Source organism: Zootermopsis nevadensis, unplaced genomic scaffold (assembly GCF_977971745.1).
Source record: "Zootermopsis nevadensis isolate Lab colony 2312 unplaced genomic scaffold, Znev_1.0 Znev_ptg000010l, whole genome shotgun sequence".
Lineage (NCBI taxonomy): Eukaryota > Metazoa > Arthropoda > Insecta > Blattodea > Termopsidae > Zootermopsis > Zootermopsis nevadensis.
This window is the reverse complement of record NW_028259142.1, coordinates 6,331,993-6,350,636: the sequence shown is the minus strand read 5'-3', so window position 1 is coordinate 6,350,636 and position 18,644 is coordinate 6,331,993. Positions and strand designations below refer to the sequence as shown.

The following is an 18,644-nucleotide window of genomic DNA, read 5'->3' as shown; positions in this document are numbered from 1 at the left end:
ATGACCTGCGGAAAAATATCTCGTGTGTATTGTGAATGACATGTGTCTAATTATGTTCAAAAACCAATGCGCCTTCAACGCTACAGCTGTTAATTTGAACATGTCTAGGAAGCACAATTTTTGCGGTTCTAATTGCATTAGTGAGCAATAAATATTTACAGCTGCTTTGTGTTTCAGATTACGTTATGCTAAGTCATAAAGTATACATCCCGAAATTTGAATGTTTCCAAAACGAAAGCTAGTCAAGTTAAATTCATATTACTGTAATAAAAATGTTAGAAACAGCTTTCCACACTTTCTTCCTATCAAAATGAGAGTTTCTTAATATATTATTTCACAGTCAAAAAGTGTATTTTTTTCTTTATTTCTCACATCTGAACCACGCGTCGAGCCCACAACAAAAATGACGAGGTGTACTCTTTGGTGTACACTGACGTTCCAAAAGTGTTCTTCACGCCACATCACAGTTCATTGATGTGCCACTCTATAATGCACAAAACGGCATGCCCACGGTGGACTAGCCACTGGATCCAAGGTTTGCGGGTTTAAACCCGGCCTCGGTCGATGGACTTTTAGGGCTGGTAAAAATCCGTTGTTCCTTCGGAGGGGAAGTAAACCCGGCGGTCCCATATCGTAGATTTACGGCATGTAAAAGAACCTTACGAGCATGAACGAGATGTTACGTAAGCAAAATTCAGCAACCACTTCTCACCCATGTCTCCCTTGATTCACTTCTACATGGCTCTAGAAGATAACAATGTGCAGAGGCAGTGGACTTGTCACTCACTGCTCAAATGTACCCTCCAAGACTAATAAGGACAAGTTGTCTTCAGTAACCGTCTCGGAACGGGCCAATGGCTCTTTCCTTGTAGTGGAAATGAAATGAATGAACGGCAGCTGGCTGAGGTTACAATTTAAATAGAGCTTTTGTAACATGCATTATTTAAGCTGCACTGCAGCATTTGCTTCGGTATCCCGCCACGCATCATTCTATCCAAATGATTTATCCAGCTTTGCCTGTGTTCATCTATAGTAAGGACCAAATTACTTGCGAGTTCTTGGCGCGGGGGTGAAGGGCAAGGTGATAAGCACTGCGCGCGCACCTCCACGCTTTTTCTACCAGTTCTACCCGGCCGTTCCGTGCACCGACCAGGCCGTGCCGAGTGCAACTATCCACAGCACTAGTGAGCTCAGCTAGCAAGTAATCTGGTCCCTACTATATTTTGTACTGACTATAATTTAGTTTCTTTCCTGATGACTTCATCATTCATTTGGTGCAGGCTACTGCAATCTTTAACCGTTCGTAACGATCTCTTTTCTATTGACAGTATTTTAATTATGTCTTTTGCTCTAATTGTTAAATATTCACATCTGTACAGCAAATCTGGCAGTACGACATTATTTGTGGTTTATCAAACAATTAGTATTGAACGATACAGTGGCTAAATAAAAATGAAATGGAAATAATAGAAAGGAGGCGGTCATTGCCTGGAGAGACTGGGATAAACATGAAACTCCTCATGGCGGTGAGTTTGAAGATGAACGTTTTCTAGATTGTGTCGTTGCTTAGTCTGGCAAAAGATTATCGACGTTTCAGAGGTCCTATTGCCTCCATCATCAGGGCGATGAAGGAGCCAGCTAAACTTTTACCAGACTACACGGAGAAAACACGGTATTCCTCAGTCAGGATAGCCGATCTCCGGGCTGACCTTCTGAATACAAAGGAATGCTAATTATTCAACCGCGATGTTGAGTGAAAATTCGTCATGGAGTTGGTAATTAGATAAGTACTTAACCGTATAGCTACTTATTTTCTTTGGTCTTCATTGTTATTACATCCACGAAATATCTGATTTTCCGTAATAATACGAAAAAGTCAAGACCATTAAGGGGCTACCTGACCTCAAGCAGTCCTTGCCCTGGACGAGATACTTGAGCAGTTGCCAAGTTAGCAGACCGTAATCGAGTAGCCCTTGAATAGACTTCATATAGTCTTTTCTTCCAATGGAGCTTTGCCTAAAATGTAGTCAAATTGGTTCTCAGCAATACTGTTTTACTGCTGAATCTACTGATAAGTCTACCTATCATCTGTTCATCGACCCAAAAAACGTACTTTGTATTACGTCGTTCCGCGAAATAGGCATTTGGAGATGAAAGATAGTTACACTTACTACACGTGTCTTACGTTCAACATTCGTGAAAACTCTTTCGTGAGAATGAGGCAACAATATTCACAAAAGAGAAGAAAAACATCTACCTTATATATATGGTTTGATTCTTTGTTCTTAAAATTCGTGATTGTATTAGACTCTTAATTTGGTCATTAACTTTGTTTTCGTAAACTATAAATTTCGACAGAAAGGTCGTACATGGAACGCGATGGCGCCTTCCAGACAACTAGTTGTGGAGTGGGCTTAGAACTTCAAGCAAAGGCCCGGTGATACAACACGTGTGTCCCACGGGGTCAACACGTATCACTCGAGCTATGTAATACACGAAAAACAAGTGGTAGTGAAGAAAATAAATTACACAATGGCCTCCATTTCAAGCATTTTGTATCCATACTTGACCTAAGAAGAGAATTTACAAATGCTACTAATAATTATCTGAAATTAAAGTTCGCAGCTTTTATGTGTGGACCAGGCACCACTGTGGCTTACTGTCAATAGTTCTGCGCATGCTCTGACCAACTGTTGGTTTCTATAAAACAATAATGGTATAATACAAAGATTTAGTTTGGTTTTCTGCGTTTGTTTCCTATAATATTTACCTCTCCATCCTGTATCTGGACATTGGGGCAATGTAATCTTATACCAATCTCTCCTTTTAGCCACATCCATTTTAATCCCAATTTTGTGAATTTCTTAAAAGCCCAATCTCCAGTACGTGATACTGTTACTTCAAAATCAAATGGAAAAAATTTCACACTTCATTCTTTCCTTGACTTTCGTATTATATAAACCTAAGTTTTACATTTGCATATTTGGTTTAGATTAAGGGAATAAAATTGGTGGCACTAGAATGTTCTACTTTATAAGACCTTCTACAATAGTGCAACTCTTAGAAGTTCTTCTAGCGTAGTTTAAACTTTTGAAAGTTGTCTCAAGTTGAAATTATGAGAAAGAATTTTGGGAGAACAAAAGGGAGGCGATAAGAAGTAAAACATGAATAAATTACAGAAATAAAGAAGGGAAGTGATGAAGACACGAAAGAAACCATTCCCCATTAAACTTAAAAGAGATTTATCTACAGTTCAAAGTTAAAACTTGAATCACAAACTGCGCGATCTCTTATATTCCTTTAAAAATCCAAGTGAGGAATGTGTGGACGTTTATAAAAATGAAACTTACAGGACTTTTATACATCGTCCATTTTATTTAATTTTGATTTAATAGATAATTAATAGATTTATCTTTCGCCATGTGTTATATGACTGAGAGTCAAAAGCACTTCACCAGCATGGCGACCAGTTCTTCTTCCGACACAACATTTACAGTAAAATAAATTCAAAGAGTGCTTTTGCTGAATGTATTTGGAACGAAAATACTTATTTTTGCACCGTTGTTGCCACTGAGCTAACGGTCGAGTTTGTTTTTAAATTTAAAAGATAGCCAATTAAAAGCTTTGTTTATATAAAGGGCAAAAGTAGTTAGACTTACGAAATCAGATGGCCACATATTGCCAAATCAGCTTAACTAAATTTTAAAACATAAAAATATCGGTCTTACAGAAACACATATGGAAACCCGAAAGTATTGAATATTACTAAACATATATCCTCAGTTACACGTATCATCCTTCAGAATCCTTTACGCATATAATCAGACTCACTTGATTATAATGCTGCAGTAACAAAAATGAAACTATAACAGCAGCAACTTATGACTCATCGCCCTGAAGATGGAAGCAGCAAGGGCCTCTGAAACTTCGGTATACTTTTATTAGACTACACTGCGCAACAACCCAGAAGACATCACCCTCAAATACTACGAATTCTAGGTTTTGGATGGTCGTAAGATGAGATGGGCAAGTAGTTCTGATGGAGATAAATGAAGTATTATAGAAATTGTATGGGAAGTGATAAAAGGCCAGAACTTAATTGAATATTGGTGAAGTAGCCGTTATAAAGTAAACTGGACGGAACCGTCTTAAGGTCGTTAATAATCACTGGATTTATTATTAGGTGAGTTGATTATTCGTGTTTTATAAGCAATGTTAGCTGAATCCAGGTTATTATTTACTCATATCATAGAGAAGTCTAATTTCTTAATAAGGTTCACAGGGATATTACTAATTCTATGACAGATGTTTAGGCCTATCATGGTCAGTATAGTAAATATAATCAGTGTAAAATTTCACGCGAAGTAATTTAAATATATTTTCCGGATAAATCAACCAATAAATTAACCAAAATTAATTTGCTGCATCATGAAACCTTCACTTTCTGCTACGAGATGTATATAGTCATAATTATTTTCAAGAATATCTTTTCGACACCCTTTTATCATATCTACAATGGTCTTTCCTGTGTGAAACAAGCTTCGTTTACATTTTGAGGTTAAACGTGCTGGAGTGTGCAGCGAATCGTTACAGACAGGTCAGAGGCCGAAGTTACTGTTTTAGCTGAGTCACTTAGCACGAAAGAATCCGCGTATCCCACAGTTATGTTCCTTCATGCTGTCTGCCCATGAGAACTGTCTGTTTTGTCATTCTTCATCTTGTTCGTTATGTTCTCGGATACGGAGGCTTTCAACAGCTACGTTAGAGGCATTTCCTCTGTAACCATCATTTATGTGACGCGACTTCACAATTGCAATATTTTCCTTTGAATGATTAATTAAATGGTGGGTTTGCTGTAAGAGAACTTCATTGGTCCTTCATGACACTCAACGTATAAAACAACGGCAAAAGCTTTAAATTAATAATCAGATGTGACTAAACACAGACAGTCTTCTAGGCTACTGCGCCTAAAAAAACTTAAACCTTACTGAAGGCTTACAGTTTGCTTCTTTGCTCCACAGACTTGAACTACTACAAATCTTGCAGTGATGAATGTAATGAATTTGATATATGATTTATCGCATGGGTCGCGTGCTGGACACATGAAGTTTGTCGAAGTTAAATTCGTCCTATGCCTAGCCTTAAAATTTCACACAGTCGACTTGTTTGTAATTGACTTATAAGTAACAATTCACACAAATATTTTATCCACGTCTATAATCTATCTCCATAGGCAACTTAATATTTATAAATCTTATGTTCATTAGTTATCGCTATAGAACAGAAAGCTGAATAGACATTTTCGCACGGCCGCCCTGTTGATGTTTTCAATTTTACAAAAGAATTATGTTAAAAATTAATTATATTTCTCGTTAATCGAATTGTCTACCATATGTTATTTCAGGATCCTAAATTAAATGACGCTAGTGTAGCTCCCACATCGCAAGTTCATACTCCCCTATGCTATTTTTTTCGGACTGTAGGAAATGAAACGGTTCGAAGCTGGGGGTGTCCTTAAATTGCATAATTCTTTTGTATCAAATTTCGTGAAACTAAGTAAAGTCGACCAAAGGTTTGAAGGGACACGGACAGCGTGGTTGCTCAAGTATAAGTTTTTCTCTTTGTAAGAAGAAGAATTGGGACAAAGAACACATTAAGACTAGCCTAGTCTACAAATATCCTAATACGAGGACCTCGTGTTTACTCCATCTGAGTTTGAACTGTATTGCACTATTGACAGAGAATTCACTCATTTTATAAAAGTGAATACAACGGAAGGACACATTAACATTTTGATACAAGACATGAGAATGTATCGATTGTTGTATTATCGATCATAACACCACTAAGATGTGAATGTCTTTGCCAACATTTCGGATGACCTTTGGTAAACACCTATAAAACCACAAGACGCCACAACCCAGTTTACCACAGTTGACATGTTTATAACAGTGAAAATCTGAAATTCAAGATAATAAAGCCTGTAATTACACTCACTAAATTATCAATTATGGATGATAATTTAAGTATAGTAGTTAAAATAATGCAAACAGGAGAATAAATACAGGCGCAAAATACATTAGCGCTGGCATTTCTATGGCGTACAAGAAGATAGAAGTTTTTGGCAAACAAATGAACAGCTTTATGTTCTACATCTTAGAGAATAAAGTTTCAGAATATGATCTTTACTGGCTTTGCTGTCAGCCGTTCACCGGGCCATGATTTGAATCGAACCACACAAATATGAAGATGAAATGGAAAATATTCTACCGCATATTTAGAACTAACTGATATATTAGGCTCCACATACGCAAACATTATTTATTCGAGTTCGTTGAAAATATATGCAAAATGTCTAAAAAATATATGCAATGGTAGGGTTGGGAGAATTTCGGGCAATACTTTAACATACAAGGCGTTAATACCCTCCAAAATCCATTCGGAATTGTTATTTACAGATATTCCACCGCTATTCATGTAACTGCATGTTACGCGACACAACATTCATACATTTAATTCTCACAGGAAGTTTGGGCACAAATGGGAATTTATTTTAACATGACGTTATATTTTACGTTCTATGAGCGAAATGCGAAACGTTAGTATATAAGTCAAGTAAACAGCAAAATCAATCTTTACACCAGGAAACCCATTGTCTTGCATAATATTTTTCATTCAACAAAGATCACACAGAGGTGAAAAGTACTAACAAATCTTTATGAAAGTATTCGAATGCAGTGCATGTCATGACTTCAGTTCAGAAGAAATAAGCTTCCGCCATGTTGCAAAAGTTGAGCCACTTCGAAGTAAATTACGTCAACAGAGATGTAAAGGTTCGATATTAGTTCACGTACCCTGAGGATGAGTAGGCCTGTACTTCTTACGGTCACGTTCCATGCTTACGGTACTAATTGGCTCATGAGGAGTGCAGAGAGGGGAATGAAGAGATGAAATAAAAGAGACGATTAGCGCATTTACTTTATAAAATTGTGTGTGGACAGTATTTCTCGGTGACCTTACTCAATTTAAATTTATTTTACCAGAAAAGAAATCTATCTACATTTTGAACATATTTACTGCTAGTCAAACGTTACCATTGAGCGACTAATACTATAATGGAGGCTTTGTCAATCAAGTTACCAAAACACAAATGTACCATTAGGTGTGATGCAAGCCACTCAAACAATATTTAAGTGACTCTAGCTAAAAATTAGGTTCTGATGAGTGGGTCACGAGGTAGGATCTGTTCTGTTGGATGTGGAAATAACGTCATTGAAAATATCAATGTAGAACTACGTGAAGTTTAAAATTATTATTCCTTATTCATTCTATCGTTTGATGCCATTATAGCAGGAATTAAATAAATAACAAATTAATTAAATAAATTAAATATTCTAGTTAATTCTAAAAAATATTATGTTTCTGACTTCAATATATTTATAAAAATTTAACAGGACAAGATTTTCTCTAATCCAGTTTAAATAATTCTCAGTAGGAAACAATTACAATTAAAAACGATTATAAATATTTCTTGCTATATTATTTATTAATACAACGGGAATTCTATATATAAATTCAGTGACTTATTACTTAAAATTAGTGCTGGATATCCGGTTTTCCGTGCATTCTTGTACGATTTATACAAGACTGACTCATAGCGATTTAGCTTATGGTGTCTATCTGACCGTATGATTTAATTATGGAACACTTGTGCTAAGTTTCATGATGTCTGGTATGGATTTTATACCATTAGTGGTCTTACGACTAGTGGTATAGTAAGTTACTGCAAATTAGGTTCTGGCGGTACATGTGATATTGAGGAAATGCATCTCCAAGAATTAGATTAGGTTAGGTTTTACTCATTGCCAGTGTGTACCAACAGACGCCTTCGGGGCGAAAACCAGACTTGGCAGCGCAAGTAGCTACTAACATGTCTGCGAAAATTTATCGGATAAAAGTCAAACTTTTCCAGGTATTGGGCGAGACGCAGTCGATCTATTAAGATAATATGTGACAGCTTATGCATTTACTTTCATACACTTTACATACCTTTATGTTTATATTCTGAATAGGAAATATCAAGTAATATGCAAAGGGTAAAAGAGTAACTTCCACATTTTTAATTCCGTTTGTTTTCCATTCGTTGAATTCTTATATAACCAGCGTGATCATTTCGAACATGCATTCATTGGCCGGTCTGTGACGTAATTATAAATGTTGAAGATCCTATATCAAATTCAGTTTGTCAACATCATTGTAGTACTCATACACTCCTTTTTGTGGTCAGCAGATTAATGAACAATTTATATTTTAACTCCCACAGTGGATACACTTTACAATTTACGAAACTCGTTCATCCCTAAAGTCCTTTCACGTCAATGAAGTGCACAGACCTGTACCTTACATACAATGAAACTAAAGATATTAGTCTTAAAATATTACCAACAAGTTGTAGATTGTTAAGTACTAATGCAAGCACATAATAACGACATACTAATGCACTTGTCATTTCAATTATACATTATTAACAATGATATTTATCGGAAGCTTCAATGCAAGAAAGGCCAGTAACAACGGTAAGTGTGTTTCATGGACTGAAATTTGGTAATGTTAACACATGTAGTTATCACAGCACGGAGAGTTCAATGCAAGGATAGGCGAGTAGTATTGCGCCTGATAGTACGGCAACCTAAATAACAAGACAACTAGCGACGATCGTCAAGAACTCTGGAAACTAACTGTGTTTACCAGTTACCATGTAACTCAATCCTTCAACGTACTTGTAAACAGAGCGCTGCAAGCATACCAATGACCTGATGTAGTTCATAAAAATGTATTATTTTCGTGATTTTATTAGATCGGGTGGTACATGTCACAACATGATTTTCTTGCATATTTTAATGTGATAATATGAAGATTTTAGGGAAATAATTCGCTCGGAAGGTTCCCGTTGCAATTTTAGGCAGAGACAAATGCTATCATTTGTTCAGGTTACAGTATTTTCTTCCATTACTGTACAGGATTATCAGAAGTGTTCTACTAGATTCTTCAGGACAGAAGTTAGTAGCATTTTCGCTGAGATGATATGACCGTGCAAAAATGTGAGGGCACAGCAGTGGATGTTGAGATCATTATGAGCAGTAAACATTGAACTGTGGTATATAGTTATTTACAGCGCTGTATCACCTAAACATTTTTCATTACACATTCTAGTGCAGCATTTCTCAATCTATGGTACGCGAGTCAATGTTGAGTGGTAAGCGAACTAAGTAAGAAAATCAAAAGATAATTCAATTCAATTCAATTAATTTATTTACGTGTTTGCCAACAGCAAGAAGCCAATAACAGGCAAACACTGATAATAAATACAATAATAATGAAATAATAACGAAAAATAGTACACAAACAGATTAACTAAACTTATACATGTACAGTATTAAATATACCAGCCAAATGCAGGCAAACATAGAATAGAAAAACAATATGATACAAAAAGAGAAATAAATGAAGAAATATAAATAAAAAGAAATAATCCACCTAGGGAACACTAATATAAATGTAAAACGTTAAAGAAATAAAAAAAGATAACCAAGCTAGATCATCTATCAAGACAATCTATCTAGATCATTTCCCTTATTGAGAACGTGCCCTCAAGGGAGACAATGTTTATGCTAAATACGTCCAAAGATTTGCATACGTCATTTGCAGCGATGACGCACCTGGCTGAAGGACTATGTCTTAGTGCACTGCTCACACTAAAAGTAGAAAATTATCTTATTTGCCTCGCCGGCACACGTAAACCAACAGCGTCCATAATGAAATGGCAATATTAACGCATTTGGTCAGTGATACATTTAATGTGTTAAATTAGAATTAGAAGAAGTTTGAGAACCCCTTTATATTAAACTGGACTGTTTTTATATCTCATGTCGTTCTGGAAAGGTTCTTTATGAGGTGAGTAAAAATCAACTGTAAATAAAATTATGTACCATGGAGAGCGTATGAACTACAAAATTTATGTAAATAAAGTCGAGAGAAACATGCGGGATTTTACAACTGGTAAAATAGTGTTAGAATTAATACAGTGAAACGTCATGATGTTCGACCAGTTTACGAATTAGAACAACATATACCACTCATCACTGGAGGTACAAACCTGTTCGATACGAAGTACAAACGACCCAAGTCTCTGCGGTTGAGACTACGTGGTACACATACATTATGCATTTGTGAAACCTGATACAGGAGGGGAAGCTTTTCGTGGCGAACGAAATGTGGCAGCAACACGACCACCAAGGTGATCTAAGGCCTCGTGGACGTCTTCGGGGAAAAGAGAAAGCGATTCAACTCAAGGTCAATCACCAGTCAAGGTCTTACATCATGCCTGAATAACCACCCCGTTTCCGGGATGGGTAAAATGCCACTTGTTTTATTAAAAAAAGAGAAGGTGTTAATTAACCAACCTCTAAAACGTAAACATATTTTATGAACATACACCAAGAAGTCGCAAGCCTGACAATTTTCCCTCAGCCATTCCAGATAAACACAGAGGCCAAAATTCATAACTCAAAATAATGTTACCATATTTTAAATGGCACTACAATTTATTCATTTGTGGTTTATTTAAGGATACTCTTAGTAGCTCAGACTATGTCAAGCGTCGAATGGTATTATAATAAATAAATTAGAAACTACAGAAGTATGTGATAAAATGGCCATGAAACATTTTGAGGTAGTAACCTGGTATTTTCTGGATAAAGTAAAGAATACAGCGAAAATCTCTGAACAGGCGGCACCCGAGCCGAGACTTCAAACTGGAGTGACCTGAACGCGAAGATAACCACACTGCACTACAACATACAACCTCCGCAGTTAGTACATGAAACGATCTATCCGCACACTTTATTTGAAAGTATTGATGCTACTTAGTTGAAACTGTTTAACAAATTTAATGAAGACCACGATTCAGAAGGATTTAGATGGATATTAGGTCCTCTCACAGTTCGACACTAAGACATCTGAAAAGGTTAAGACAGAAGAAATAGTCAGTGAATAGAATACGCCTCTCCCTGGTGTTAAATGTTTGGTCCTAATCTGTTACATACACAAGACATTCCTTGCAGGTGCGAGGCAGTGGACAGCCTTTGAATCTACTATGCGTCCCAACGCCATATTTAATGCGATACATTAGAACGATAAAAAGACGTGTTGCTGAAACACGTTTCGCAAGATAACCTATTGGTGATGTTGACAGATCTACAGATTGTGAGGACTTTCCCCGCCATTTATCGAATCCTAAAATTCAACACCATGTTCACATCATCCAGCCAATACACCGTCAATATGATGTTTATTTCGTATATCGTCCCTTTCAAATAAAATCTCACTTCAAAGGCTTCAGATAATGAATGAATGAATGCACTTGGCATTCATTGTTTATATCAGAGTTCAATCGATAAACATCGAATGTCGGGCGTGTCCCGCGTTCTTGAAGATGTCCTTTCTAACCTAACACTGAAATAAAGGTCAACCACCATCCGGACCACTTTTATCCTCTGCTTTACATCAACACAGATGTGTGTCAACGTGGCGCAACGGATTTAAAAATGTGATTATGTAACAAAATGAAGCTTGATATGTAGCTTCGATCGATATTTATTAGGCCTATGTTTGAACTATATTAGGAAGTTGGGTAATCTGCTAGCTTTACGGTTGTTTTGAAATCGTCAGCCAATTTTTTATTAATCTGAATGAATTTGAACACTGAAGTCAAGCCCAGAAAATTAGAAAATGTCGGTTGCCTACAGAACGGAATACTTACTTACTTACTTAGGCGAGTGGCTTGAGCATCTGAGGGTCCCAACTTTCGCAGGCTTTGACATATTAGACAGATGATAGGACTCCTTGGATGAGTGATCAGCCCGTCGTAAGGCCTCTGCCTGTACACAGGACACCACAACACAGAAAGACGCGGACAAACATCCATGCCTTGAGTGGGATTCGAACCCACGGTCCCAGTTACCAAGCGACACAAGGCCCCGTAGCCCCTGTGACGGCACAGAACGGAATAACACAGTATAAAATATCTCCAAAAATACTTTTCCAAAAATTGTTTAGTGACTTGTAGGAACTTTTTATTGATTTAAGCTGTGTTTCCTCATTTATTGTTCCTTGATCGTCCGCCTTCCTCGTAGCTGCCTTATGTTTTCTTCATTTTTGTATCGTTTGTTTTGTCCCCCTTTCATCGATACCGTATTTTTTCTACGGGTTACTTTCGCGTTCTTCCAATTTTGTATCATCGTCCGTCATGTTCCATGCTTTGACGCTTGGTTTCTTACGTGTCATCACGTTGCCTTGCGCGTAACAAAACACATCCAACAACTGAAATAAATTTTAATGGAGAAATCACAGGTAAAATGACCAGTCTGTGCTCTTAGACTTTTACCCTCCGTAACGTTCACAGGATAATTTAAGGACCTGTGCTTATTGAACCCTTTTTGGTGCACGATGAGACTGTGAAGTTCCTCTATCACTTATGTCGCATAATTTGAAAGACCTTTTACATAATTTCGCCTATTGTAAACGAAAGGCAGCCATGAGTAATAGTCCTTTGTTTGTTTGTTTTTGTATTGTGTTGCCTACTATCAGAGTCAACATGAAAGTCTTCATGCATTTTTCTCATTTCTTGGCCCATTTCCGTCTCGCTAATGGTCTCCTTTGTGTTCAGGTGCCCCACGTCATTACTAGATACTGATAACAATGATTATACATTACTAGCAACACTTAAGTACTGTAACCGACGAGGCAAAATAACACGCCCTCGCTCTATATTTCATAGCGTAGAGGGGGCATGGAGGTAAGGTTGAAATTATTCTCAAACTAATCTTTAGAACATGTCTTAGTATTTCATTACATTCAGGGCCAGATAAGACTACTTCGAAGTGGCGTCAGACTTCTTCGCCCAGACTTAGGCTGAAAGCGTTCGGCAGGCCTACGTTGGTCTACAGGTTCCGTTAAAGCGTGTCGTGGCACCATGATATCACTTATGGATTATTTGGAAATGTCATCTACTTTGATGTATGTGGGTCTGGTAAGTAAGTGAGAATAATTAGTAGCCTTTTTATAAATTTACGAATTTCGTCTCGGAAATCCCCAGCCTGAATATTTCGGCGAGGAAACACGGACAAATGGTGGCTTAGGATTTCAGGTTTTCACAGCGGTGAATCTGAAGATTTCTGTCTTCTGGGTTGTTGCACGGTGCGGTCTGGTAGAAGTTTGGTGACCTTTCAGAGGTCATACTGCTTCCGTCATCAGAGTATGAAGATTTCTGTCTTCTGGGTTGTTGCGCTGTGTAGTCTTGTAGATGTTTACCAACGTTCAGAGGTCATACTGCCTCCGTCATCAGATTATGAAGATTTCTGTCTTCTGGGTTGTTGCACCGTGCGGTCTGGTAGAAGTTTGCCGACCTTTCAGAGGTCATACTGCTTCCGTCTTCAGAGTATGAAGATTTTTGTCTTCTGGGTTGTTGCGCTGTGTAGTCTGGTAGATGTTTACCAACGTTCAGAGGTCATACTACCTCCGTCATCAGAGTATGAAGGTTTCTGTCTTCTGGGTTGTTGCACTGTGTAGTCTGGTAGAATGTTATAATGTATGCGGCTGTGTTTTGATGACAGAAATTGAAACTACTACTCAAAAATACTTCTAGCGGCGTATTTTGAGAATTTATTCCCGTCCCATTTGACTGTTTATCAATCTTAGTGGCATTAATTCTAAGTAACAAGAAATGTTTTTATTATTTTTAACCCTTAGAATGCATTTTTGGGTGAGAACTGGAGGTGTAAAGAACAATTACACGATTATTTAGATAAAAAGATGGACATACACATATGGCAGGTATCAAAGACATAATATTACAAACACAATATAAATAATATAACAGATACCAATAATCCGTATTTATGTGTGATGGTGATTATATGTCTGATTCCCGGTCGTATTTTTACCAAACTTATGGAAACAATTCCATGTTGATTACAAAGACAAAAATATTGCTTTACTTATGCGCATCTGTGATGAAACTGATATGACAGCAATCTTTAAAAATAAAAATGCAAAAGTGTATGAAAAATCACACAAAACGGGCAATCATATTGCTCATTGCAGAGGAGTCCACACGACTGGCGAAAAACTCATCATACTATATCAAAAGATATAAATTCGTGTAGGTTTGGTAATAATTACTTTAAATGTTATTAAAAAGTTGCATCTTCAAATTGTATAGTTTAAGAAGAATCGAGGGTATGAGCTGTAATATGAATATGAGTTAAACAGATAAAAAACACTAATTGTTTTGATATGCAAGTTTATAAATTCAACCAATCACTCTGTTCTGCTTGTATATGTGGGATACATACATACACTGTATAGGCTATACCAATAAATCTGAATAAGAAATAAAAGCAAAAGTTTCCTACTTACAGTGTTGGATAAGTTATTCTAAATCTAACTGAAATGGACGTGACAGATAAATAATTTTGTTAAAAACAATGCGTTGATATTCGTACAGATGGCGCATGATCAGTGGTTGGGACAACGCGTGGCTTCTTGTACACGTTAAGCCACTGGACCAAAATACATCATCTACTGCCTCATTCATTGAAAAGCCAACCAAACGCACTAAATTAACATATTCATTATACCTCCCTGACAATGTACTGCTCCATAGATTAGCATACATAGCAGAATTTTAACAAAAATAGGTTAACTAAATTTCTCATTCCACGGTGCTTCAGTTACAATTATCTCGGCACGTGAAAAATTTAAATCTTTACTCATGATAGAATTCTGGAGGACAGGAGTTTGAAAAAATGCCACAGACTGTTTTAAAACGTAGACTGATTTAACTTGAGAGACAGGTAAGCAATGATTTTCTTTCAGACATACTTGAACATTAATAAAAGATACAAATTTAGTTGAAAAATATTTCACACCTGTGACAGAAGTTTTAAGCATGTTAATCGTGTCAGCTGTGTTATTTCGGCTAACATGGTTTACATAAATGCTACACCGCTAGTTTTCAGTAGTGTCAAAACCCTTTTGTGTTCTCCGTCACAGACCAAGACAATGAATGAAATATGAGGAATTAATTGACTTCCCAACAGGGACGAATTTGAAAGATTTATACACAGAAGATTCTCGGGAAAAATGTTGGTCTGGTCCGAAAGAAATTTCCCTATATTTCAATAGTATCTGCTTCAGTTTTCATGTACATATCTTTGCGAAACAGAATTTTAAAAGACATAACACGAATATTGAATTTCACCACGCGACGATATGGGTTTCCATACGAGGTGCGATCGGAAAGTTTCAAGACTGTGTCAATAGAGGGCGAACCGGATGTAGTACGAGCATCTGCCGCTAGGGGGTGCGGCCTACATTCATAGTGAATCACTGTGCCAGCCGGCATCATCGAATTAGCATTTGTTTCTTAGTTACGGGCGTTTTGGTAGTGCATTACACCGACCCTCCTGCGATTTCGGAATGGCGTGTGCATCAAATTTTGCCAAAGACTCGCCAAAACGGCTACGGAAATCTATGAAATGCTAAAGCAAGCATTTGGGGAGTCCGCAATGGGTCGTGCACAAACTTTTGTGTGGCATTCACGTTTTAAAAATGGCTGAACCTCTGTCGATGATGACGAGCGTTCTGGACGACCATCTTCGAGCACAACGATCGAAAATGTTACGAAGATTCGGCAGGCCATTCACGAAGATCGACGTCGTACCATCAACGACTTGTCCGACATTGTTGGGATAGGCTATGGGACCTGTCAGCTGATTCTAAAGGAAGAACTCCACATGCGACGCATCATGACAACGCGCCAGCGCACACCGCCCTCAAAGTTCGCCAGTTTTTGGCCTCAAACACCCTGGCCGTCATCCCGCACCCTCCTTATTCGCCGTGTGACTTCTTCCTCTTCCCAAAGATGAAAATTCAGCTAAAGGGAAGGAGATTTGAGACGATAGAAGAGATTCAGGCAAAATCGCAGATGGTGCTTGACAGGCTGACAAAGAAAGATTTCCAGGGATGCTTCCAGGCTTGGCAGCGGCGCTGGGATCGTTGTGTTCACTCCCAGGGGAACTACTTCGAGGGTGATGGATGAATTTAATACCTGAGATAAGTGTACGGGTTTTTATAGGCGCAGTCTAGAAACTTTCCGATCGCACCTCGTAAAAGCATATTACGTCACCTCCATCTCCTTCTTAGCAACACGCAGGTCCACTCGACGCACTGAGAAAGTACAAAATAAACTGTTTCCTGAATATAGGGTGGAGTTATTTGCCTTTTTTGATATAGGGTTACAAAATAAAGTAGTGTTCTGTTTTAAAAAACACACAGACGATGGACATAGTCCAATAATTTAGTGATCTCGAAAGAAACACCGTACAATACAAGTAGAAAAGGTATCGATATATAACAGTGTCAATTAAGTTGGCGACAGCAGAATGACAGCAGACTGTCACTGGAACGATGCATGTGCGTGCTTGCGGATTGAAAAGAGACAACAGATGCAGACGAAGAAACGAGTAAGACCTGTAATGAGCGTCACAGACACAAATTACCACGGAGGAAGAAGGAGACTACGCGCAGGCGCAACACGTGCACAAAGACAGTGAGAACATAACCTAACAAGTGAGACGCACCGATTACTCTCACTCGAGCACCAGAAGACGCGTGGCGTCTGTTCTCTGTATGAATAAGAAACAAGAATACAGGGCGCTTTGTACCCTCCGGTCATCATCGTGTTCTTCGACACCCACAGGAGGTAGATTTGTCAGTTCCTTGAGTACCTGCACCGGAGAAATATAGTTATAACACTGTATTTACACTGAAGGACTACTGTAGTAATTCAGTTCTATTAGGTTAAAAGCATTTGAAACTTTCAAATGACCAAGTAAAACTGAATTCGTAAAATACTAGCGAATTAAAATTGTTTCTCAAGGACTCGAACGTGGACTGATTATTTGGAACGACTTGGGCAACAGAAAATTGGGCGTCCTAAGGTGTAAGTGTGTAAACGGAACTGAACTGACTCATAACGGGGTTCCGGTTACAAGAAAGGAGTTAAATGTCTTCACTAACTTATCAAGGAGAACTGTGCTCCATGGGTTTAGTTACACGTTAATGCAGTTCCTCCGCCATGAACTTGGCTGAGTCATTCAGTAGTTGTACAACGTTTACTTAAAGATCCACTTTCTTTCGTCAACAAAGCGGGCAAGAAGCACGTCGACCTAACCTAACCTAAGCTAACCTAACCTTAAACAAGTATTTATACACCTTTTTCCTACATGCTTCCACAAGACACTGCGTACCATAATAAAATTTATTTTTTTTAAAAATGAACTCCACACATGAGTTGGTCCTGTGAACCTAACAGTCGCTCAGCCAGTCAATAAATTCCCCGCCATTTATGAAACCTATAGTTTCAATACTGAGTTCGCAAAATCCCGTCACCGGTCTCTGTCTTGAGCCAAATTAATTTTATCCAAACCCTCCCATCTGATTAATTTATACGAAATTTAATATAATTTTCTACCTGGGCCCAGGTAATCCAAATGTTATTATCCCTTCAAGTTTCCAGGCTAGATATGTATACAACATTTTTCATATTTTCCATGCATGCTATATGCCCCGCCTAGCTAATCCTCCTTCACTTCATCACCCTAATAATATAGAGTCTAAATTATAAAGCTACTCAAATGTAATTTTACATCTTCCAAATAATTCCGTTTCGTGATAGAAAGAATATCAGTGCCCAAGATGACACAAATATTATTTTTAGCACAAAGTTCTCAAACACCTTCAACCAGTGTAATTCTAGGGAGATCGTAGATAAATGTTCACATACATACAACATAACAGGAACCTTAACCTTTGTGTTTTTAGATGAAAGCAGGAAAAACAAGAGATTCTGAAATGCTTGGTAACAAGCATTCCCTAAATTTATTTTCTTTTTAATTTATTCGTGAATGTAGTTTTAATTTCTTACTCTCGTGCCCAAACACTCGAACCTTGCCACAATTTAAAGTATTTATTAACCATTTTTTAATATTATACTTATCATGCTTTCTCGCGAGGAAACAGCAAAAACAGAATATTAATCAAATTTAATCCATTGTACTTTGTTATAAATACATTGTATCCAAAGTTACTTTTAATTTTGTAAGATAAATTGGTTTTTGAGAATCCTAACTTCAGCTTGACGTGAAGCACCGTAAAGGTATAACAGGAGTAGCATACGTCAAATTAGTTATATTGTAAAATTTCAACACAAAATTCCACCGTAATCCATTGGATAGTAAAGAACATAATATATACACGTCGTATAAGGATAACTGCCATGCTGTATTACCCGGTCAGCTAGTAGTTAATAGAAAAATATAAACAGTATCGAAATATACAAACTTTGGCAGCACAATTAATGACCAGTGGGATCACTCATTCGAAATAAAGTGACGTATCGAAAAAGCCAGAGCCACTTTCATCAAAATGGGATAAATGTTCAGAAATAGAGACTTAAACTTAAACGCCAAGTTAAGATTACTCAGATGTCATGTTCTCTCCTTGATTTTATACGGCGCTGA

At 37.5% G+C, this 18,644-nt stretch overlaps 1 protein-coding gene across 3 annotated transcripts in view; it reads right to left on the bottom strand.

Moving 5' to 3' along the window:
• LOC110835981 (folliculin-interacting protein 2) overlaps positions 1-18,644 on the bottom strand; it is a 490,121-nt gene that overhangs the window by 219,104 nt on the left and 252,373 nt on the right. The window lies entirely within an intron of this gene.